Genomic DNA, 25,069 nt, shown 5'->3' on the forward strand with positions numbered 1-25,069 from the left:
GGCATTAAAAAAATCTTTGGGAACCCCTGCCCTGGAGGGAAAGGGGTATTTTGCCTTGAATGCAACGCCCCTCTTGGGAATATACAACCTGCTGAGTCCCGTGCAAATCTTAAACAAGAGAAGATTTCCAGATGCTGGAAATCAAAGTAATACACACAACATGCTGGAGGAACTCAGCAGGCCAGGCAGCATCTATGGAAAAGAGTAAACAGTAGATGTTTCGGGCCAAGACCCTTTATCTGTTCTGATCTGTCCCAGCCCAAGACGTCGATTGTTTATTTTCCATAGATGCAGCTTGGCTTGCTGAGCTCCTCCAGCATTTACTGTGCAAATGTTGGTGGTGTGTAGGTGGGAAGGGCTTATCCCTTACAGCTTTCATTTTAATAGCAGATATTTAAACCAAATGCCCCTTGGAGGGAGGCAGAGAAGAAGCCCAGCATCTTGAGACAACAGGGTTAACACAGTGACCTTTACTTAAAAAAAAATTATTCCTGATGTGTTGCATGATGTAAATTGGGAGGGGGGACGGAGTAGGAAGCTGGGAAGGAGATGGACGACAGGTGGTGTTATTAATTTTCTTTCCAAGACGTATCTCCATTCGCAGTGGAGGATGTATCATTCTGTTTACATAGAAGATTTTCAATCCATCAGTGCATCTTTGGTTTTCTTTTCATGTATGCTCCATGAGCAATAATATAATGCTGAGGCTTTCTCAGACAGAGCACACGGAGTATTGGGTGTGCCAGAAAGGATGTACTGGCATTAGAGAGGATCCAGAGGTGGTACATGAGAATTATCCCAGGGATGAAAGGGTTAACTTATGAGGTGCTTTGGGCCTGTACTTGCTGGAGTTTAAAAGAATGAGGGGGAAGCTCACTGAGACCGCTCTAATATTGAAAAGCCTACATAGAGTGGATGTGGAGAGGATGTTTTCTATAGTGGGGAGAGTCTAGGACCAGAGGGCATAGCCTCAGAATACACGGATGTCCCTTTAGAACAGAGATGAGGTGGAATTTGTTCAGCCAGAGGGTGGTAAATCTCTGGAATTCATTGCCACAGATGGGTGTGGAGGCCAAATCACTGAATATATTTAAAGTGGGGGTTGATAGGTTCTTGATTATTAAGGGCATCAGAGGTTACGGGGAGAAAGAGGAGAATGGGGTTCAAAGGGATTATAAACTAGCCATGAAGGATTGGTGGAGTGGACTTGTTGGGCTGAATGGCCCAAATCTGCTACTATGTCTCATAGTCTTGTAAGTCTGAGAGGTTTTGAGGCGTCTCTCTTTGCAAAAGGAGAGGGTTGTAGAGCTGTGGCCTTTCCCAATGGAGCCTGGGCGACAGCTGCACCAAGCTTTAGTGTATCCCTCAACAACAGGTGGTCTTTCGAGGGTGTGAGACTGCACATTCTGAAGTGGACAGCTTGCCTACGCTGACCAGAGGGTAGCCTCCAGAGCTAATGTCTCTTCAGCAACAGCGCATGTTTGTTTCGGTGGGTGTTCATGGGAACAGCCTACAGAGAGCAGGAAAGCAATACAGCAGGACCTTGGCAGAGGGCAGCACTTCATTTTATTTTAACAACAATATTTATTTTCACAATCAAATTATAATCAACTTATATTCAAAGCTCAGGTCCTAGCCACATCCTCACAAATTTCCTCTGCACTCTTTCCAGCTTAATGGCATCTTATAGCAGATTGACCAAAAACTGAACACAATATTTGCAAATGTAGCCTCAGAGATAATTTGTACAACTGCTTCCACACTTAGTACTCTGACTGATGAAGACCATCATACCAAAAGCCTTCTTCCCCACCCTGTCTGCCTGTGGCACTAGTTCTGGCAACCGTGGACTTGTACTTCTCTGTTCTACAAGACTCCTGAGGGCCCTACCATTCACTGTGAAAGTCCTATCTTAACTTGTCTTCCCAAAGAAGCAGCATCTCGCACTCCTTTGCTATTCCTTAACCAGCTCATCACTGTCTATGACACCATCTATTTCACTGTCATTTGCAAATTTACTAAACATACACTGTGCATTCTCATCTAAATTATTGATACAGATGACAAATAGCTGCTGTCAGAGATGCAGTGCTGTTTTGTTAACTTCATGTGACTGATATCTTACTGGTTCATCACTGAAATATTTTCCATATATCATATTTTAAAATTTAAGGTAGTCAAAACTGCCCAATGCATCACTGACACCAGCCTGCTTGCCATCAAGGACACATATATGGAAGGGTTCTGGAAAAAGGCCAGCAAAATCATGAACGAATGAACCCACCTTGCTCATGGACTGTTTGTCCACCAATCATTAACCTACCCCAGCATACCCGCACCATCACTACGTACACATCAACCAGCGTCACTTTATGCACATAAATCTGTGTATATAACAGTTACAGTACTGTGCAAGTCTTAGGCCCATTTTCATAGTACTATAGTAATTTTATGTATTGCACTGTACTGCTGCTGCAAAAAATAACAAATTTAATAACATATGTGAGTGATGATAAACCTGATTCTGATATGAGTCTGTATTGTCACCAGAGAGTGGGAAAGGGGCAGGTATAGAGGAATCATGGTTGGGTAAAGGGCAAGGGAGAGGGGAGGGAGCAGGAAGCACCAGAGAGGCATTCTGTAATGATCATTAAACAGTTAAATAGTTTGGAATCAACTGACGTTGCCTGGTGTCTCAGAACTAGGTGTGTCTGTACCTGTGCCACCCCTCTGCCCTGGCACTCTGTCACCATTCCCACACCCCTCCCGCAGCGATCCACTCTTGCCATACCCAACATCCTTTTCTCCCGCCAAATTTACAAAATTCACTTGCCACTTCATGTTGACAAACACAGTACTGTGCAAAAGGCTTAGGCATCCTAGCTATGCATGTGCCTAAGTCTTTAGCACAGTATTGAACTTGTACATTGTGTTTTATAAGATTGCTTTTATATGTATACTTATTGTGTTTTGTTTTTATTGTGTTCTTTATGCTTATTGTGTTCTTGCGTGTTAGGGTTAGCGAGTTAGCGTACTGTGTTGATGCTGGAAGTGTGGTGACACTTGCGGGCTGCTCGCAGCACAAGCCTCGGACTCTGCTTGTTGATGCAAAGCTGCTCATTTCACTGTGTTTCAATGTACATTACAAAAAAATCCAATCTTTAATCTTTAACTATTCCCAGAGTGAGAACTAGAGAAATATAGAAAAATAGAAAGCAGGAACTGGTCGCGCAGCTATTTGCACGAGTTCCATTAGTCAGAATAATCATGGGTGATCCATTTTTGCAGAGGCTAACTATTTCATATACAGTGGATTTCAGTTAATTGAGCCATTAGTTAATTGGGCAGCCTCTTATTTGGGACAACTCTTAAAGAACAAAAACTAATCAAGAAAATAGTCACACAGTAGCATAGTGGTTAGCACAATGCGTTTTAGTGCCAACAAGCTGGGTTCAATTCCTGCCACTTTCTGCAAGGAGTTTGTACGTTCCTCCCATGACTGCATGGGTTTCCCCTGGGTGCTCCGGTTTTTTCCCAGAATCCAAAGATGTGCTGGTGGGCGGATTAATTAGTGATTGTAAATTGTTCTGTGATTAGGCTAGGATACAGTCTGGCATTGCTGGGTAGCGCGGTTCGAAGGGCCTATTCCACACACCAACTAGCGGGAGTATTCAAGGACATTTTCAACCTCTCACTGCTATGGGCAGAAGTTCCCACTTGCGTCAAAAGGGCAACAATCATACCAGAGCCTAAGAAGAATAATGTGAGCTGCCTTAATGACTATTGCCTGGTAGCACTCACATTGACAGTGATGAAATGTTTTGAGAGATTAGTTATGACTAGACTGAACTCCTGCCTCAGCAAGGACCTGGACCCATTGCAATTTGCCTATTGCCACAATAGGTCAACGGCAAATGCAACCTCATTGGCTCTTCACATGGTTTTAGACGACCTGGACAACACAAATACCTATGTCAGGATGCTGTTCATCGACCGTAGCTCAGCATTTAATACCATCATTCCCACAATCCTGATTGAGAAGTTGCAGAGCCTGGGTCTCTGTACCTCCCTCTGCAATTGGATCCTCAACTTCCTAACCGGAAGACAACAGTCTGTGCGGATTGGTGATAACATATCCTCCTCGCTGACAATCAACACTGGCGCACCTCAGACGTGTGTGCTTAGCCCACTGCTCTACTCTCTGTATACATATGACTGTGTGGCTGGGCATAGTTCAAATACCATCTATAAATTTGCTGATGATACAACCATTGTTGGTAGAATCTCAGCTGGTGACGAGAGGGCGTACAGGAATGAGATATGCCAACTAGTGGAATGGTGCCACAACTACAACCTGGCACTCAACATCAGGAAGACGAAAGAGCTGATTGTGGCCTGCAGGAAGGGTAAGACGAAGGAACACGTACCAATCCTCATAGTGGAGGATCAGAAGTGGAAAGAGTGAGCAGCTTCAAGTTCCTGGGCATCAAAATCTCTGAGGATCTAACCTGGTCCCAACATATCAATGTAGTCATAAAGAAGGCAAGACAGCGGCTATACTTTATAGCAGCACAACGTGCAGGTGTCCAACCTGGTGTGATGAAGAAGGTGCCAGGCACAGAGTCACCCCATAGTGCCTGGAAGCTCCAGGTATTGCAAACTAATCCCTCTAACATCAAGTCTAACAGGAGGCGGATCAAATTGCCTGCAGCTAACATGACTTCACTGAGGAAGCAGTTTGATGAAGATGTCAACCAAATTCTGGAAGCAACGGCGAAGGGAGGGGCCAATAGGAAGCCGCAAGCCATGACAACAATCACTGTCAGCATCGCAGCTGAACGGTTCGGAGTAGAGGAGAAGGAAGGCTCCAAAACACCTTACTCGAAGCAGCCACCTCCCTGCGACCAGACATTGTCCTTGTGTCTGAGTCGACGAAGTAAGTGGTGCTGCTGGAGCTGACAGTCCCATGGGAAGATTGCTTGGAAGAGGCCTTTGAAAGGAAGCTCTCCAAATACGCAGGACTGGTCAGCAACTGTCAGCAGGCTGGATGGAGAGCGAGGTGTCTCCCAGTGGAGGTTGGTTGTAGGGGATTTGCAGCCCGTTCCTTAGCTAGAGCCTTCAGCATTTTGGGCATCGAGGGAGAGAGGAAGAGGAGAACCATCTGCAGTACCACTGATGTGGCAGAGAGGGCCTCAAGATGGCTGTGGCTCAAAAGAGGGGAGCCATGGAGTCATAAGTAGCTAGCCATCTGGACACAAGCTGGGGTCTGATCAGCCCCGGCTGGGTCATCTGGAAGAGGTTGTATGTGTTGAAAGACCCGAAACACCCGATGATTCCAGGAACATCACTGAAGATGTGTCCAGAGGCATCAGTAGATGTATGTACACAGGAGTTTGAAGAGATTTGGCATGTCAACAAATACACTCAAAAACTTCTATAGTTTTACCGTAGAGAGCATTCTGACAGGCTGCATCACTGTCTGGTATGAAAGGGCTACTGCACAGGACTGAAAGAAGCTGCAGAATGTTGTAAATCCAGTCAGCTCCATCTTGGGCATTAGCCTACAAAGTACCCACGACATCTTTAGGGAGCAGTGTCTCAAAAAGGCAGTGTCCATTATTAAGGACCTCCAGCACCCAGAGCATGCCCTTTTCTCACTGTTACCATTGGGTAGGAGATACAGAAGCCTGAAGGCACATATTCAGCGATTCAGGAACAGCTTCTTCCCCTCTGCCATCCGATTCCTAAATAGACATTGAAGCTTTGGACACTACCTCACTTTTTTTTAATATACAGTATTTCTGTTTTTGCACATGTAAAAAAAATTCAATATAGATAATCGACTTACTTGTCTATTTATTATGTTTTATTTTATTTATTATTATTATTTTTCTCTTTCTTTCTACTAGATTATGTATTGCATTGAACTGCTGCTGCTAAATTATCAAATTTCACGACACTTGACGGTGATAATAAACCTGATTCTGATTCTGATAAACAAGGCGTTTTCCCTCACAGAACTGCCACTGTCTGGATGTTTTTTGTTTTTCGCACCATTCTCTGTAAACTCTAGGGATTGTTGTGCCTGAAAATCCCATGAGATCAGCAGTTTCTGATTTACTCAAACTGCCCGTCACCAAAAATTATTCCATGGTCAAGGTCACTTATTTAGATCACATTTTTTCTTTCCCATTCTGAAGTTTGGTCTGAACAACAATTGAACCTCGTGACCTTGTCTGTGTGCTTTTATGCATTGAGTTGCTGCCACATGATTGGCTGAATAGATATTTGCATTAACAAGCAGATGTACCTAATAAAGTAGTCACCAAGTGTATGTCATTTGTGTGATAGATCATACCCAGTTCTCAAATATTTTTCTCTCCCATTGCATGATGATTTCATTTATTGTACTGTTGTTGAGTTATTGCTGCATTTGTATAAGTAACATTGGCTGCAATTCAAAGTCTTTCATTTTGGCTGAAGTACTTTGAGATGTCCTGAAAATTCGAGAGAGGCATCATGAGCATCTCTCACACATTTGTGGTTGGGAACAAACAATATTCCTGGGCCAGATGCCATTTATCCTATGATGATAATGAGGCAGAGGAAATCTGCAGGGTGCAGGCTGCAGTAACAACATATTTATTAGCTCTGGTAGTTAACCTAGATGCGAAGCTAGCAAATGTAATTCCAGGTTTGGTTTGTCATGTTTTGTTTAAAACCTGATAAATAGGACCTGGTCAACAATAACTGGAAAGAAATCATAGAAACTATGCAAGGAAGGAAGTTGCATGAAATTCCGCGCACAAATGACTTGGCAGAATGAATTTTAGAAACTTGTGTTTGACAGATCTTTCACTACTGGGTATGTCATAAAGTTGCAGCAATATCAGGACTTGCAGAAATCCAAACAAAAAGCTTTGTTAAAATAGAAACAATGGAACTATCAGAAACTGGATTAAAAGATTTGGGCGGTGACTGAATGTGCTGATCTGAATATCATCTTGATGCACATTTGGACTGGATATAGAAACAGGACGTTATGCTAGTATTGCCAATGATAGTAGTTGTCCTGTGAAATTCTAAAGCCTCAGAACAATTGGCTTCACAAGACCATAAGATATACAGGCAAAGTTAAGCCATATGGCATATCGAGTCTGCTACATTCAATCATGGCTGATTTATTATCCCCCTTAACAGCACTTGCTTTTGGAGACTCTGCAGCTATGTTCTCAGTATTACTTGTTTACTTTTACTTGAAATTATTTGCATGATTTGACCTCTTTTGCTCACTGGATGTTTGTCAGTCTTTGGTTTTTCGTGGATTCTATTCTGTATATTTCTTTGCTTTCCTGAGGGTGGCTGCAAAAATATGAATCTCAAGGTTGTATATGGTATAGATACTTGGATAATAAATGTACATTGAACTTGAATTGTTTCCATGGTATTACATCACATCTGCCATTTAGGGGATGATTTTTTTATTATCAAATCATGGTTGGCAAAGGCAATTCTATTAACTTCATAGTTTTTGTCAGGTCTAGGAGCAATTTTCGAGTTGATGGCTTCTAGGTTAAACTATTTGCTTTTCCTCAGCCAGTCATTATTATCCCGAATTTCTGATCAAAGATGGAAGCTATGCTCTCCTATTTAAAGAGGAAGAATTTCTGCATGTAGTTTTAAAATTCTGGTATTTTGGCGGGACAGAAACTTTCATGTCTATTGCCTTGGCTTCCTTGTTCCACAAATTAGCTCTCTGGTTCTATCCCTCCTGTTGGTTCAAAAGTGTAGCTGGTAAAATACACTGGTTCAAAGTTCAAAATATCAAAGTAAACTTATTATCAAAGTACATATATGTCACCATAAACCACTTTGAGATTCATTTTTTTGCAGAAATTTACGGTGGGGGGTGAAATACAATAGAATTTTACAAAAAAAAGCTACATAAAAAACTGACAAATATCAATGTGCAAAACAAAGCAAGTTTTGTAATTGAAAATAACACTTGAGTACATGTAAATGCAAGCAGGCTTTTCCCACTGACATTGGATGGGCCTACAATCAGAGTTTAAGGAGAACATGAAGGGAAGCTTATTCATTCAGAGGGTCATGCAAGTGTGGAATGAGCTGCCACTACAAGTGGTGCATGTGAGCTTGATTTCACTGTTTAAGAGAAGTCTGGATAGGTACATGGATGGTAGGGGGATGGAGGGCTTTGGTCCCTGTGCAGGCTGATGGAAATAGGCAGTTTAAATAGTTCAGCATGGACTAGATGGGCCAAAGGGCCTGTTTCTGTGCTGTACTTTCCTATGACTCTACATAAGTTGTAAAGAGTCCTTGAAAGTGAGTCTGTAGATCAGAGGATCAGTTAGAGTTTTATCCTCTGACTCTGTGCTCACATTCACGTGCCCATTCACAATAATCCTACATTAATCTCATTTCCTTTCTCCCCACGTAATCACTCAGGTGATTAACCACCCAACTGTACATCCTCAGGATGAGAAAGGAAACAAAAGCACCCTGAGGAAACCCATGTGGTCAACGTACAAGCCCCACACTGAGCGTGTCGGGTGTCAGGATTGAGTCCTCATCGCTGGAGCTGAGAGGCAGCGGCTGTACTAGCTGTACCACAGTTCTGCTGAGTGCCCAGTGTGTCACTCCTCAATGCATGTGAATGTGAGAAGAGCAATTTAGCTGAGACGTTTTCAAGCCACGTTGAATGCCACACATGGTCCAGTCTCACTGTGTTGTTATTCCTGACACTACCATTTTTCTTTTGTTGGTGGGGGGGGAAGACATGAGATTTTTTTTTGCTTGAAGTTAAACAGTTCATTAACGTCAAATTAAAAGAAAACTGGAGTAGTAATGCACTGGGTGTGGGGTGGCGGGAGGAGGGGGAAGAAGCTGTCTTGGGGAAATATTCTGCCAGCTGTTACCACTGCTGGCTTTTTCCTTTGGGAAGAAACATCAAACTCTGACCCTGAGTAGACGCATTGAAGCAGCAGTTAATAAAGAGAATGAGTCATCCAACCTATTTTCCTTCACAATCTTTTCAGCAATCACTCAGTTTATTCAATTATTTTGCTTCTGCATTCTCCACAAGGTCATCGTGTTTCAGTGGTCAGCTAAGCTATCTGATTGTAAGTACACTCAGTGGCCACTTTATTAGGCACATAAGTGTCCACTGAGTGTATATTCGTGGTTTGCTGCTGCTGCAGACCATCCACTTACAAGGTTCAGTGTGGTGTGCATTCAGACATGCTCTTCTGTGCACCACTGTTGTAACGCGTGGTTATTTGAGTTACTGTCGCCTTCCTGTCAGCCTGAACCAGTATGGCCATTCTCCTCCGACCTCTCTCATTAGCAAGGTGGTTTTTGCTCACAGAACTGCCACTCACTGGATGTTTTTTTTTGTTTTTCACACCATTCTCTGTGAACTCTGGAGACTGTTGTACGTGAAAATCTGAGCAGTTTACCACCCCGACTGGCACCAGCATTCTTCCATGGTCAAAGTCACTTAGATCACATTTCTTTCCCACGATGTTTGGTCTGAGGAACAGCCGAACATCTTGACCATGTCGGCATGCTTTTCAACACTGAATTGCTGCAAAATTAGACATTTCTGTTAACCAAGTATGTGTACAGGTACAGGTGTACATAATAAAGTGCCACTGAGTGTATGTTAGTGTTTTCCAGGTATACAACTTTCCTTCTATTGGCATCTCTGTAATCTCCTCCAGCCATATGACCTTCAGAGATTTCCACTTTTGACCTTGTGTGCTTTCCAAGGGACAATTTACAGTGATTAATCAGCCTACCTTTTGGATCTGGGAGAAAGTTGGAGCACTTCTAGGAAATAGTTGCTCCACCTTTGTTGGCCCGGCCTCTTGTTTTGTAGTCCTGCTGCTCTGAAGCTTCCTTCTCAAACCTCTCTGCTCATCACCCATCTCTCATTTAGAAAGACATTGACTAAACACCAGCAATTTATTTAAACTTGATCATAAAGTACATTTGTGTCAGCATATACAACTACATATCAAAGTACATATATGTCACTGTATACAACTTTGAGCTTCATTTTCTTGCAGGCATATTCAATAAATCCATAGTAGAATCAACTTGGGCATTCAACCAGTGAGCAAAAGACGGCAAACTGTGCAAATAGGAAAGCTAACCTACCAGAAAAATAACAATTCTATGCCCTAATCCAACATTTGTTTGGTTCATTCTCAAAATTTCTTGGTTAAGTATCTTTGCGAAGGGCATTGGGATATTAAAGGTGCTATGCAAATGTAAGCCATTGCTGTTCCTGAGTTTAAGCTGCTCTATTATTGCCATATTTTAATGTTTTTGGAGTTGTATTGGATGCACTATCTGTTCATTGCCTCTTCCCACATTCCCGCTGCTCAGTTAAAGTTAACCTTTGTAAGAAAGAATAGGTAACTTTCCCTCCCTGAGTTGGGAGGTTTTAGTGTCAGAAGCCCCAGTGAACAATCTAGGCTGTTGTAATGAAGCATGTCTAACATTAATTTGTGTGAGCTATTGGTATTACTGGCAAGAATAGATTAGATTAGATTATGAGGACACTCAGTCCTTCTTTATTGTCATTCAGAAACGCATGCGTTAAGAAATGATACAATGTTCCTCCAGAGTGATAACACAAAAAAAACAGGACAAACCAAAGACTAACACTGACAAGACCACATAATTATAACATACAGTTACAGCAGTGCAAAGCAATACTATAATTTGATAAAGAGCAGACCATGGGCACGGTAAAAAAAAAGTCTCAAAGTTCTGATTGACTCTCGATAGTCCTGATGGCAGGCAGCAAAAGGGAGAAACTCTCCCTGCCATAAACCTCCAGGCGCTGACAACTGGCGATGCATTGGAAGCACCCGACCCCAGCCGACTCTTGAGTCCATCCGAAAACTTCGAGCCTCTGACCAGCCCCTCTGATACAGCCTCCCGAGCACCGTCCTCTGCCGAGCGCCTTCGACCCCACCCTAGCCGCCGAGCGACAAGCAAAGCCAAAGACTCGGGGCCTTCCCCTCCGGAGATTCTGGACCATACAGTAGCAGCAGCAGCGAAGCGGGCATTTCAGAAGTTTCTCCAGATGTTCCTCTGTGCTCTCACATCTGTCTCCATCAAATCAGGATTGTGTATGGCACCCTACTTGACAGGTAACAGATATCATTCACCGGAGTGGCTGCTGCGCACTGCATTGCGCTGCCGTCTTCTCCTCCTCCAGATCAGTATGTATTGCCCATTCCAATAGTCTTCAAAATGATGGTAGTGGCATTCCTTTTCATTGATGACAATCCATGTGTTTTGCAGTGGCACAGCAGATGAAATGCTTGTTTCTATGTTGTATGACTCTATTTCCATAAGTTCAGAGGATGTAGAAAGAGGCCATTCATCCCTTTGAGTAGATACTGGCTCATAGGTCAAGGCCATTATCCCATAATTTTCCTCTCATGTCCCCATATTAATTTCAGTTCAGCCACACACTGTACACATAAGTCAAGTTCCAGTATGTTGCATTTACCAGGTATAAATGTCATGAGAATTAGCTTTTGTTTTTGCAGAAGCAGCACAATGCACCATGAGTTTGACAAAGAGAAATTACATGATCTTAAGCAACACACACAAAATGCTGGAGGGACTTAACAGGCCAGGCAGCATCTATGGAAAAGAGTAAATAGTCGCTGTTTCGGACTGAGACCCATCACCAGGACTCCACTCCTGATGAAGGGTCGTGGCTCAAAACGTCAACTGTTTACTCTTTTCCATAGATGCTGCCTGGCCTGCTGAGTTCCTCCAGTATTTTTTGTTTGCTGCTTGGGTTTCCAGCATCTGCAGATTTTCCCATGTTTATGATCTTAAGTAAACTATACAGAACATTCATGATACCATAAACAAAATAAATTATAGTGATCAATTAACCTACTAATCCACACACCTTTGAGCTGTGGGAGGAATCTACTTCTTCCCATATGGTCACAGTCAGCACATGCAAACTCCTTGTAACAAGGAGCACACAAATTGCTGGAGGAACTTAGGAGGTTAGGCGGCAGCTATGGAGAAGAATAAAGAGTTGATGTTTTGGACCAAGACCCTTCATCAGGGCCTTGTAACAAGCTCTGGAAGTCAGGACAGAATCATTTTTTCGGTGCTGTGAAGCAGTTGTGTGCTCCTGCGATCAGTTCTGGCTGAGATGATAAATATGTTCTGACTGCCATCTTAAAAGATTTTGAAGTGAAGAGGAAGTGTCCCATGTTATTCTTTGGTCCTCCACTTGTATATTTTAAATTCACAATCTATTTGATATAAAAATGTATTTCAGTTTTTTCCCCTATGTTATTATGTATTGTGTTATACTGCTGCTGCAAAGTTAATAAATTTCACAACATATGAAATGGCTAGCATGAGAGGGCACAGTTTTAAGGTGCTTGGAAGTAGGTACAGGGGAGGTGTCAGGGGTAAGTGTTTTACGCAAAGAGTGGTGAGTGCATGGAATGGGCTACCAGCGATGGTGGTGGAAGCAGATACGATAGGGTCTTTTAAGAGACTCCTGGATAGGTACATGGAGCTCAGAAAAACAGAGAGCCATGGGTAACCCAAGGTAATTTCTAAGGTAAGGACATGTTCGGCACAGCTTTGTGGGCCGAAGGGCCTGTATTGTGCTGTAGGTTTTCTATGTTTCTGTATGCCAGTGGTATTAAACCAGATTCTGATTCTGAAATGCAAATCTTTTTTAACTTGTAAGCCTAATATCTCAGACTGTGTTGGTCGTTGACACAAACTACATGTTTCACTGTATGTTTTTAAATGTTGTGATGTACATGTGACAAATAAAGCTAAATCTTCATCTTCCACCAGCAGTTAATGTTTTATTTGCTTTCCAGCATCTGCATCACCATCTTGAAACTGATATTTCCTATTTCCTAATCATTTATTGTGTCTTTAGATGTTGCCGCCTCAGGCACTGCCTGCATTTATTGCACATCTCTTGTGACATCATCTGTTTGTTACAGATCCCCAACTGCTCAGAGGGTAGTTGAATCAATCCTCTTGCAATGGGCGTATAGTCACATTTAGACTTAAAGAAATATGTAAATAATGTTCTTTTTTTGCCAAGAAGTGGTTTGCCATTGCCACCTTCTGGGCAGTGTCTTTACAAGATGGGTGACCCCAGCCTTTATCAATACTCTTCAGAGATTGTCTGCTTGGTGTCAGTGATCGAATAACCTGGAATTGTGATGTGCACCAGCTGCTCATACGACCATCCACCACCTTCTTGCATGGCTTCATGTGACTGATTGGGGCAGAGGGGGGTGGGGAGGCTAAGCAGGTGCTACACGTTGCCCAAGGGTGACCTGCAGGCTAATGAGGGGAAAGTGTGCCTTGGTAGAGATGTATCTGCACCCTGCCACCCAATGACGGTATAATCCCCTGCAAACAAAAAGTAAAGTCTGTTTAAAGAAAGAAGTAAACAGAAAGTTTAACAATCTTCTTGGCAGAAAATCAGTGAGTGGAGAATGAATCAAATAACATAAATTAATTTGGCATAATACTATTACAGTGTCAGCAACCTGGTTTTATTTCCTACCCTTCTGCCACGCCTATCCCCTGCTGTAATGAACTTGCACAGTATGTTCTTCCTGATTCCTCTGGGTGCTCCAGTTTCTTCCCACATTCCAGAGATGTACCGGTTAGTAAGTTAATAGGTCACATGGGTGTAATTGGGCTGCGCGGACTCCAGCTTTTTTACCATGCTGTATCTCTAAATGAAAATTCACTCTGTCACTTGGAAAATGTGGTCACCAAGTTTGATTGAGAGAGGACTTACCTATCTTTCTCCACACTGACTACAAGCCCAGAAATAAAAACCCTAGCTGCTTCTTGAACTGATTGACTGTTCCATAATTCAGTATTGATGGAATAAAAGGAGATGAATTTTGTTTGTGTGTCAACTTGCAAAACAAATATCCACTTTCACTTGTGTCAAACAGAATTTGAGGTTAATGCTGCATTTGTTGATGGATATCACAAACTGACAGGCCTAAATTCTGTTTGTAAGGAATATTTTAGATATTTAAAGTTGGCAGTAACATGGGTTTTAAAATCCAATAATAAATTTGAAGCACAGAGAGAAAATGGCTGAGTAACATGTAGTGATGCAAAAGATGCACGTTAATTTTAGATTCTCATTTGGAGGCCTAATTTGATCTTGAACTTTCCTTGGATTGATTGCGATTAATCATAGCACTGATTTTTGAATACCATTTATGATATACTGTTGGTTCAGTGTGTGTGAATTTTAGTTGTAAGATTAGCAAACATTTTTATGGCATTTGACTGTTTGTTTCTGCAGCTTGCATGTTCCCATCTCTTATTTGTAGCATTCTAAATGCTAATCTCTTTGCACCTTTAATCTTACTTGCTGCTCATTACACCACTTGCGTTTGGGGCCGCAGTGAAAGTCCTCCATCTCTGGTGGTGTTCAGGGCTTCCTTCATCGTGTCAGTGGGCTCTTCATGATTTTCACTACTGTCAGTCGTGCAAGTCCTGGGTGGAGACTTGGGGATACTGTCCTCATTGCTGTTTCTGTAACAATTTTGTTTTACCAGTCAGGGTTGTTAGACCTGAGCTGAACGGAGACACCTCTTTCTCCCTTATTAGGGAGTGAGAGAGCCTGCCTGTGGTATGTTGAATGCCGGGTGAACAATGTGGTCTTTGGGGTAACTGCAAGTCTGTGCCTTGCTCATGCTTGGGTGCTCGGTGGTGGGTGCCGATGCTCTTTTTTTGCCAGTGGGGGGGAGGGGCAATAGTTGCTTGCTGCCACTTGTGCACGGGAGGGAAAGACTTTGGGGTTTTAACATTTAACTGTCATTTATTCTTTGGGGGCACTCTTCTGTTTTTGTGGTTGGTTGCGAAGAAAAAGCATTTCAAGATATATATTATACATTTCTGACATTAAATATACCTTTGAAACCCCCGAATCTGGAAGATGGTGGACCAGTCTTCGTTTGGCCTCTTCCCTTTTGGCATGGGTGACCCTACTATGTGCCAAACCATAAAGCCCTGACATCAGCCAACATAGCTCTCTGGATCATTGAGGCACTCGCACCTCCAATCCATGACAAAGTTGTGGTCCTCTTGGAGGTTTGCACCTTTAAATACAAGTTTAATTGTCATTCAACATTACAGATGTATACAGCTAAATGAAACGGTGTTCCTCTGGGGCCAGGATGCAAAACATAGTTCACACTATCACACACAGCACACATAGTTATAATAGCACATACAGTCACAAAAAATAATTAGCACAAGTTCCTGAGTGACAGGACCTGAAGATTGAAGGTGCATGGTATGTTATTCTGGAGCCACATTTCTGCAAGGACAAGTAGGCAGCAGTCCTTCCACTTTCACACTAGGGCCCGGTCCGTGTAACAGCTGAGCACACAGCTCTAACAGGGTCTTGTGATCACAAGAAAAATGATATACATTTGCACCATATATTACACCCAGAGAGACCATTGTGACCAAGCGCGCTGCCATCTCACTGGATTTTAATTTAAAATGATTTAAGGCACATGAGATCCAATTGGATCCAAAATTAGAGTGGTCATAGAAGGAAGTGGGTCATGATGGAGGGGAGGGTTATTTAGACTGGAGACCTGTGACTAGTGATGTTCTGCAAGGGCCTCTGTTGTTTTGTGACGTATTATAAATGATATGGGTAAAAAAGTGGGTGGCTGTTTACTAAATTTGCAGATGATCCTAAAAAAAAAGGTGAAGTTATGGATCATGAAGGAGGTTGTCAATGGATGAAAGAGTTTAGCTCAGTTGGAAATATAAAAGGATGAATGGCTGATGGAGTTTAATCCAGCCAAGTGTGATGTGTTGCACTTTGAGAGAAAAGTATGGAGTAAATAGCAGGATACTTAAATGCATTGATGTACAGAGCAATTCCGGAGTGCACATCACTGGAAGTATAAATACAAGTAGATTGGTACAGAAGGTGTATGGCACATTTGCCTTCATCAGTTGGGGCAGTGAGTTTAAAGGTTTGCAAGCCATGTTGCAGCTACATATAGGCTACATTTGGAATATTGTGTGCAGTTTTGGTGTCTGCATTATGGAAAGGATGTGGAGGCTTTGGAGAAGATGCAGAAGAGGTTCCTGGTTTAGAGAGTATTATTTAATAATGAGAGGTTGGACAAAGTTGAAATTGTTTTTCCTGGAGCATCTGAGGCTGAAGGGAGCCTGATAGAAATATATAAAAGGGACATAGCCAGGATTCTTTTTTTCAAAAATGGAACTGTCCAATAATGCAAGGGGTAAATTTAAAGTGAGTGGGGTAAAGCTTAAAAATATATTTATAAGGGGCCGATGTGCCTGAACTATTTTGTTTGGTTTTTTTTTGTTCGGGAGGAGTGATTTGGGGGCCAATGTGCCTGATCTGTTTTGCTCAGTTTTTGTGCTGGAAGGGTGAATTGGGAGTTGATGTGCCTGATCCATTTTGTTCATTTTTTTTTTGTTGTGTGGAAGGAGGAATTTTGGGGTGATGATTGTGATGCCTTTCTTTCCTTTCTTGGTTTCATGGCTACCCGGAGAACTGAAGAATTTCAGAAGTGCATACTTTGATAATAAATTAACCTTTGAATCTTTGAAATAGTTCATGTATTACTTGAGGTGTCTCTGTTCTTCTTATGATTTCCATTCAACAGTCTTTAGCTCATGACTAAGTGCAAATTAAGAAGAATTTGAAGTTCAGAAACTTTCAATAATAAAATCAGAAACTGCCAGAAAGGAGCTCAACAGATCAGGCTGGATATGATGAAAGAAAATCAGGATAACTTTTCACGACCTGCCATTAGAAGTGTTCTGATGAAAAGACATGGTGGATAGCATGGTGGTACAGTGGTGAGTGTAATGCTGTTACAGTGACTGGGGTTTGGAATGATTAGGGTTTTAACATTGGAGATCAGATAATTTGCCATTACACTCTTAATGTAAAGCTTGTCTAAGACATCAACAAGAATCGTTCTCTTTCTTCCTGGTCTCCTGAGACTTCTCCAATGGTTGGATTTGTTTCCACAATTTGTGGGGAATTGATCTACCAGTATTTCCAGCATTTTCATATTTCAGTATTCCAGTCTCTGTACTACTTTGCTGTTTGCTCTCGAAACATTCATCTAAATGCTTCTAATCAGTCACAAAAAAAACACTTTTTTAAAAAATGCATTTTATTTCATGGAGATCTCAGAATGTGGCAATGACTTTTCAGTTCATAAAGGATTGTTTGTTACCTGCTTGATGGCTTTGAGCCATTCTGTCAGGTCATTGTGACTTCTTGGCTTGCGATTTCCTGTGCATCTTTTTTTAAAATAAATTTGCCAGCAGAAGAATAACTTGTTTGTGATAATATTGGGAATTTGCCTAAACAATAGTTGATTGAATGTTATGGCAGTCAGGAGGAAAGAGCAAGATCAAGGAACAAATTTCTTGCATTACAAGCAAGATGCATTGCTGAACAGATTGTCTGTTGGCTTTAGGATTCACTTTTTGGTTTAGCTAGCCCGTGTCAAGTCCTGGAGGCACAAAGAGGCCACAGTTGCTGGAATCTGGAGAAACACACAAAACACTCCAGGATCACAGTCGGGTAGATAGCATCTATGGAAGAAGTGGAGAGTTGATATTTGGGTCAAAACTCTTCATCTGGACTGAAAGATAGAAGGGAGAATAGAAGGGAGACAAGATGACCTGGATAAAAAAAGTCAGGGTGTTATAGGGGTGGCCCTTCTATGGTTGGTGCTGTCCTACAGAATTATCGCTATTGTCCTTGCCTACTTTCATTTAACCTCCAAATTTAGGGATCAACCATCTAAAATGGAGATAAGAAAGAATTTCCATAAATTATATTAAATCCTCTAAACCTCTGTACCCCAACTAATATATCCAAGTACTATTAAGCATGTCCGTCTTCACAATTCTTCATTTGCAAGTTCAAAGTAAATTTATTATCAAAGTACATTTAAGTCACAATATACAACCACGACAGTCATTTTCTTGTGAGCATACTTAATAAATCCATTATAGAATAATAACCATAATAGAATGAATAAAAGACCGTACCAACTTGCGCATTCAGCCAATGTGCAAAATACAACAGACTGTGCAAATACAAAAAGAAAGAATAAAAAAGCAATAATAATAATAATAATAATAAATAAGTAAGCAATAAATATTGAGAACATGAGATGAAGAGTCCATAGTTTGTAGAAACAGTTCAGTGATAGGACAAGTGAAGTTGAGTGAAGTTATCCCCTCTGTTTCAAGAGCCTGAAGATTGAGGGGTAATAGCTGTTCCTGAATCTGATGGTGTGGGTCCTGAGGCTCCTGTACCTTCTTCCTGATGGCAGCAGTGAGAAAAAAGCATGTCCTGAGTGGTGGAGGTTCCTGATGATGGAGGCTGCTTTCCTGCAACAACAGTCTGTGCAGTACCTTGTTTTGAGGGTTTGATCTTAAAGATAAAGATTAGTTTTTATCTGTCATATGTACATCCAAGCAAACAGTAAAATGCATCTTTTGCATCAAATCAAATCAGCAAGGATTGTGCTGGGCAGCTCACAAATATAACCATGTTTGTATCACCAACGTAGCATGCCCGCAATTCACTAATCCAAACTGTACATCTTTGGATTGTGACAGGAACCCGGAATACCTGGATTGTACATCCTCCCCATATAGTCATGGGGAGGATGTACAATCTCCTCACGTACAATGGAGGAATAGAACCCCGATCTTTCTGCTGGTGTTGTAATAGCTTTAGGCTAACCATTATACTACCATACTATCCATGCTTTGATTATTTGGTGAAGATTAGACAATTGTAATATTGTTTGTAGAATAACTTGCTGGAGGTTCTCGACGGGTAGAGCAGCATCTATGGGGTGGGGAGGGGGAGGAGAGGGAATAGTCAACATTTTTGGTCAAATTTGCATCAGGACTGAGGATGGCAAAGAAAGACAGTTGGTATAAAGATGAGCGAGAGAGTGCTGAGGCACTGTTGTAGGATGTTGGCATGTAGAAAGATCTGGATGTCCTTGTCCATGAAACACAAAGTCATATAAAGATTCAGAAAAGTGGAACATTTCCTTTTATTCTTTTGAGTTCAACGGCCATGGGGTAATGTTGCAGTTCTATAAAACCCTGCTTAGACCACACTTGGAGCATTGTGTTCAGTTCTGGTCACCTCATTATAGGAGGGATGTGGAAGTTTTAGAGAGGATGCAGAGGAGATTTTCCAGGCTTCTACCAGGACTAGAGAGCATTGTCTTATGAGGATAGGTCGAGTGAGCTGGAGCATTTCTCTTTAGAGCGAAGGAGTATGAGTGGTGACTTGACAGAAGTGCATAAGATGATAAGAGGCATAGATCAAGTGGATAGCCAAAGACTTTTTCCCAGAGTGGAAATACCAGGGGTATAATTTTAAGATGATTGGAGGAAAGTATAGGAGTGATGTCAAAGGTAAGTTCTGTACACAGAGTGGTAGGTGCATGGAATGTCCTGCCAGTAGTGGTGAAAGAGACAGCTACATTAGGGGTATATAAGAAACTCTTGGATATATTCATGGATGACAGAAAGAAAATGGAAGGCTATCTAGGAGGGAAGGGTGAGATTCATTTTAGAGTAGGTTAAAAGATCAGCATAACCTTGAGGACCGAAGGGCCTGTACTGTGCTATGAAGTTCCCTGCCACATCTAATGACCCTGTGATCTCCATCTGAGAGGCCGATGTTAAGCTGTCAAGAGAGTGAACCCTCGTAAGGTGGAAGGTCCCAATGGAGTAACTGGTAAGGCTCTGAAAACCTGCGCCAACCAACAGCCGGGAGAATTCAAGGACATTTTCAACCTCTCACTGCAACGGGCGGAAGTTCTCACTTGCTTCAAAAAGGCAACAGTGCCTAAGAAGAATAATGAAGGCTGCCTTAATGACTATCGTCTGGTAGCATTCACATCAACAGTGATGAAATGCTTTGGTCATGACTAGACTGAACTCCTGCTTCAGCAAGGACCTGGACCCATTGCAGTTTGCCTATCGCCACAGTAGGCCAGCGGCGGATGCAATCTCAATGGCTCTCCACACGATTTTAGACCACCTGGACAACACAAGCACCTACTTCAGGATGCTGTTCGACGACTATAGCTCAGCATTTAATACCATCATTGCCACAATCCTGATTGAGAAGTTACAGAACCTGGGCCTCTGTAGTTCCCTCTGCAATTGGATCCTCAACTTTCTATCCGGAAGGCTTCAATCTATGTGGATTGGTGATAACATATCCTTCTCGCTGACAATCAACACTGGTGTACCTCAGGGATGTGTGCTTAGCCCACTGATCTACTCTGTATATACACATGACTGTGTGGTTCGGCATAGCTCAAACACCATCTATAAATTTGCTGACGATACAACCATTGTTGGTAGAATCTCAGGTAGTGACGAGACACAGGAGTGAGATATGCCAACTAGTGGAATGCTGCCGCAGCAACAACCTGGCACTCAACGTCAGTAAGATGAAAGAGCTGATTGTGGACTTCAGGAAGGGTAAGACGAAGGAACACATACCAATCCTTATAGAGGGATCAGAAGTGGAGAGAGTGAGCAGCTTCAAGTTCCTGGGTGTCAAGATCTTTGAGGATCTAACCTGGTCCCAACATATCGATATAGTTATAAAGAAGGCAAGACAGTGGCTATACTTTTTTAGGAGTTTGAAGAGATTTGGCATGTCAACAAATAGACTCAAAAACTAGTATAGTTGTACCATGGAAAGCATTCTGACAGGCTGCATTACTGTCTGGTATGGAGGGGCTACTGCATAGGACCGAAAGAAGCTGCAGTAAAACGTTGTAAATCTAGTCAGCTCCATCTTGGGCACTAGCCTACAAAGTACCCAGGACATCTTTAGGAAGCGATGTCTCAGAAAGGTAGTGACCATTATTAAGAACCTTCAGCACCCAGGTCATGCCCTTTTCTCACTGTTACCATCAGGTAGGAGGTACAGAAGCCAGAAGGCACACACTCAGCGATTCAGGAACAGCTTCTGCCCCTCTGCCATCCGATTCCTAAATGGACATTGAATCTGTTTTTGCATGTTTTTTTAAAAATCTGTTCAATATACATAATTGATTTACTTGTTTATTTATTATTATTATTTTTATTATTATTATTATTATCTCTACTAGGTTATGTATTGCATTGAACTGCTGCTGCTAAATTAACAAATTTCATGTCACATGCCGGTGATAATAAACCTGATTCTGATTCTGTTCTATATTCTTATTGTCTGAGGTCTCTGTTGGTGGGAGTTGACCATGGATGTTGCTTCCAAGCCGTCTAGATACACGAGCCTGGGCAGTACAATATGGAGATTAAGTTGTTACCCATGTAGCAAGGTCCCCCTCTCCATGCATCTGATGAACCCAAAGGAACAGCAGAGATTGATACAGTTTGGCACCAGCAGTGTCGCAGGACTTACCGCTCACTGTTGACCGGCTTGGGGGACTACAGTTCTGGATTTATCCCTTGAGATTTACTTCCAAAGCCTTCCCCATGAATGGATATAACCGCAAGGCAACGAAGGTTTGAGATCAGAGTTTCCCTTCTCCTAAATGAGCTGCCAACCACGGTTGAGGAGCCCCATCTGCCCAAAGCAACCGGTTTTAAGGTTCCAGTTACCTGCCTTTGCCCCCTCCCCCCCCCCCCACCATTAGTAGAAATGGTTCCACTGCTTTGTAGCTCAGCCAGACGTGAAGGTCAGGAGCTGGAGCTGGTCGTCAGAGACTATTTGAGGTGCATGTCACTGGGAGCATTTAGGAAGTAGTGGGACCTTATCCCCATTACCACCCCTGGCTAGGACAACCTTAAAGAAGCAAATTGTAAAGAAAGTCAAATTGAAAAGCAAAGAAGTCTTCAGCTGTACAGACAATTGTGATACTGCACCTACAGTAAAACATTTACTTTTGGTCTTGGGGCAGTAGTTTGGAGACAGATTAGAGAAGACTTGGTTGGTCTCTGGGATGAAGGGGGGGGTAGCCTTATGAGAAAATGGTGAAGTTGGGAAGATGGATGCAGGTTGAAATTCTTGATATTCAAAATGGAGATTACAAGGTGGTTGCTGAGAAAATGATTTTCCTAATTGGAAAATCTGGAACTATGAGGTTTATTTCAGAATAAGGAATTGCCCTTTTAAGGCTGAGAGAAAGTTACTTAATCCAAAAGAGCCTTGAATCAGAGTTGTGAAGGCTGAGACATCAAATGTGTTCCAGGATGAGATAGGCATATCTCTGGAAAAGCCTAAGGTCATGGAAAGACAGGGTCTACTCAGGCATGAGGAACCAGCTGGAGACCTGATCGGCCTACCTCTGTTCCAATTCTTGGGTTCTTGTGTAACTAACATTAAACTTATTAGGAAATGTATGTCCATAATTTAAACCTTACATAAAAATTAACACTTGTGCATAAAAATGGATTGAAAATAAATGTAGTCACTTGGCATCAAAAGCTGATGAATTCTCAGAGTTGTGTTTATAAACCAAGTGCTGGAGGAACTCAGCAGGTCAGGCAGCATCTATGGAAATGAAGGAACAGTCGATGTTTCAGATCCTTCATCAAGGCTGGAAAGGAAAGGGAAAGAAGCCAGAATAAGAAGGTGGTGGTGGGGGCACGGAGGGGGAAAGAGCACAGTCTCAAAGGTGATGGGTGAAGTTAGGTGGGTGGGGGGGAGGGGGATGAAATAAGCTGGAAGGTGACAGGTAGATAAAATAAAGGACTGGAGAAGAAGGAAACAGATAGAGTGTATCATGGGAGAAAGGGAAGGAGGAGGGTGAGGAGAAGAGAAGAGATAAGAAGGAAGCCAGAGTAAGGAATGGAAGAAGAGGGAAGGGGGGAATGGAAATATTACCAAAAGTTAGAGAAGTTGATGTTCATGCCATCAGGTTGGAGGCTACCTAAACAGAATATGAGTTGTTGTTCCTCCGATCAGAGAGTGGCCTCGTTGCGGCAGTAGAGGAGGCCGTGGACCAACATGTCGGAATGGGAATGGGGATTGGAATAAAATTGGTTGGCTACTAGGAAATCCTGTTTTTTGCAAGTGGAGCAAAGGTGCTAGACAAAGCGGTCCTCCAAACTATGTCAGGTCTCACCAATGTAGAGAATGTTGCTTCAGGAGCACTGGATACAACTGGTGACCCCAGCAGATTCGCAGGTGAAGTGCTGTTTGGGGTCCTGAATGGAGACGGAGGAGGAAGTGAATGGATAAGTGTAGCACTTCTCTTGCTTGCAGGGATAAGTGCAGGAGGGAGATTAGCGGAGAAGGATGAATGGACGTGAGAACCAGGGAGGAAGTGATCCCTGCGGAAACTGGAAAGTGGGGAGGAGGTAAATATGTCTTTGGCGGTTGGATCCCGTTTAAGATGGGATCTTACCATCAAAAATAATCTCCCTCCTTGCACGTATCACCTCTATTCAGGGCCCCAAATAGCAACAGTTCTCCTGCAAATGGCAGCTCCTGTTTTCCTCTCCATGAATGCTGCCTGACCTGCTGAGTTCCTCCAGCATTTTGCATGTGTCACTCTGCATTTCCAGCATCTGTAGAATTTCTTATGTTCATAACCAAGTGGAAGGAAAGGGACTCACACAACATGCTGGAGGAGCTCAGCAGATCAGACATCATCAATGGAGAGGAAAAATGCAGTCCATGTCTTGGCCCTAAACTACTACTGACATCTCCCCTGTGCTTTTCTTGTATCACCTTAAAATTATGTCCACTCATATTCGCCATTTCCGATTTGGGTGAAAAAGGCACTGACTCAATCTATTTTTCTTATCATCTTACACACCTCTGTCAAGTCATCTCTCATTCTTCTCTACTCCAAAGAGAAAAACCCTAGCTTGCTCAACATATCCTCATAAGACATGGTCTTTTATATCAGTCAGTTAATGTCAAGCAAGGATAATTGATCAGACTGGACATGATCATTCCCTTGCAGTAATGTTACTTTCCACTTATCAACTCCTGCCTGAATGTTGTGCTAAATGTGTGTAGCGTTGTGCTAAAGTGTAATGATGTTGCCTGGTTTAGAGGGCCTGTGAGGTTGGACAAATGTGTGTTGTTTTCTGTGGAGCGGCAGAGACTGAGGGGAGATCTGATAGAGGTTTATAAAATTATGAGAGGCATAGATAGAGTGGACAGACAGTACCTTTTTCCCAGGGATGAAATGTCAAATACCAATTAAGGTGAGAGGAGATAATTTTAAAGCTGTTTGGAAGGATTGGACATTTTCTCGGCAGAAGGGATTAGTTTAGCTGGCCGTTTGCTTATTAATTTAATTGGTTCGGCACAACATTATGAGTGGAAGGGCCTGTTCCTGTGCTGCACGGTTCTGTGTTCTATGACTGCTTCAATTGTTGAGGAAATGCAAATGGAAATAAGCACAATGCAAAATCATCAGTAAACATCTTGACTTCTGACTTTACGAATGGAAGGAAGTTCACTCATAAAGCTGTCGATAATCATTGGGCCTGAGAAACCATTGCAGTGATGTCCTGGGGGTGGGATGATACAACTTCGTTAATCACAACCATTTTTCCTTGCGCGACACGTGACTCAAACTATTGAGGCATTCTCCCCTTGATGCTGGCCTACTTCACTTTTCCCTGGACCACACCTTCAAATGCTGCCTTGACATCAAGGGCAGTCGCCTCATCTCTGTTTATCTAAACCATGGCTGTATTGAACTCGAGCACCATATGGTTCTGCCCAATCCCAAACCAGGCATTGGTGTACAGGTAACACACATCAAAGTTGCTGGTGTACGCAGCAGGCCAGGCGGCATCTCTAGGAAGAGGTACAGTCGACGTTTCAGGCTGAGACCCTTTGTCCTGACGAAGGGTTTCAGCCTGAAACGTCGACTGTACCTCTTCCTAGAGATGCTGCCTGGCCTGCTGCATTCACCAGCAACTTTGATGTGTGTTGCTTGAATTTCCAGCATCTGCA

The 25,069-nt window shown here is 42.5% G+C and overlaps 1 protein-coding gene across 5 annotated transcripts in view; it reads left to right on the forward strand.

Moving 5' to 3' along the window:
- The window catches only part of LOC134344521 (5'-AMP-activated protein kinase subunit gamma-2-like), a 512,949-nt gene that overhangs the window by 47,561 nt on the left and 440,319 nt on the right, over nt 1-25,069 (forward strand). The gene's annotated exons all lie outside the window — the stretch shown is intronic.

Source organism: Mobula hypostoma, chromosome 3, assembly GCF_963921235.1.
Source record: "Mobula hypostoma chromosome 3, sMobHyp1.1, whole genome shotgun sequence".
Lineage (NCBI taxonomy): Eukaryota > Metazoa > Chordata > Chondrichthyes > Myliobatiformes > Myliobatidae > Mobula > Mobula hypostoma.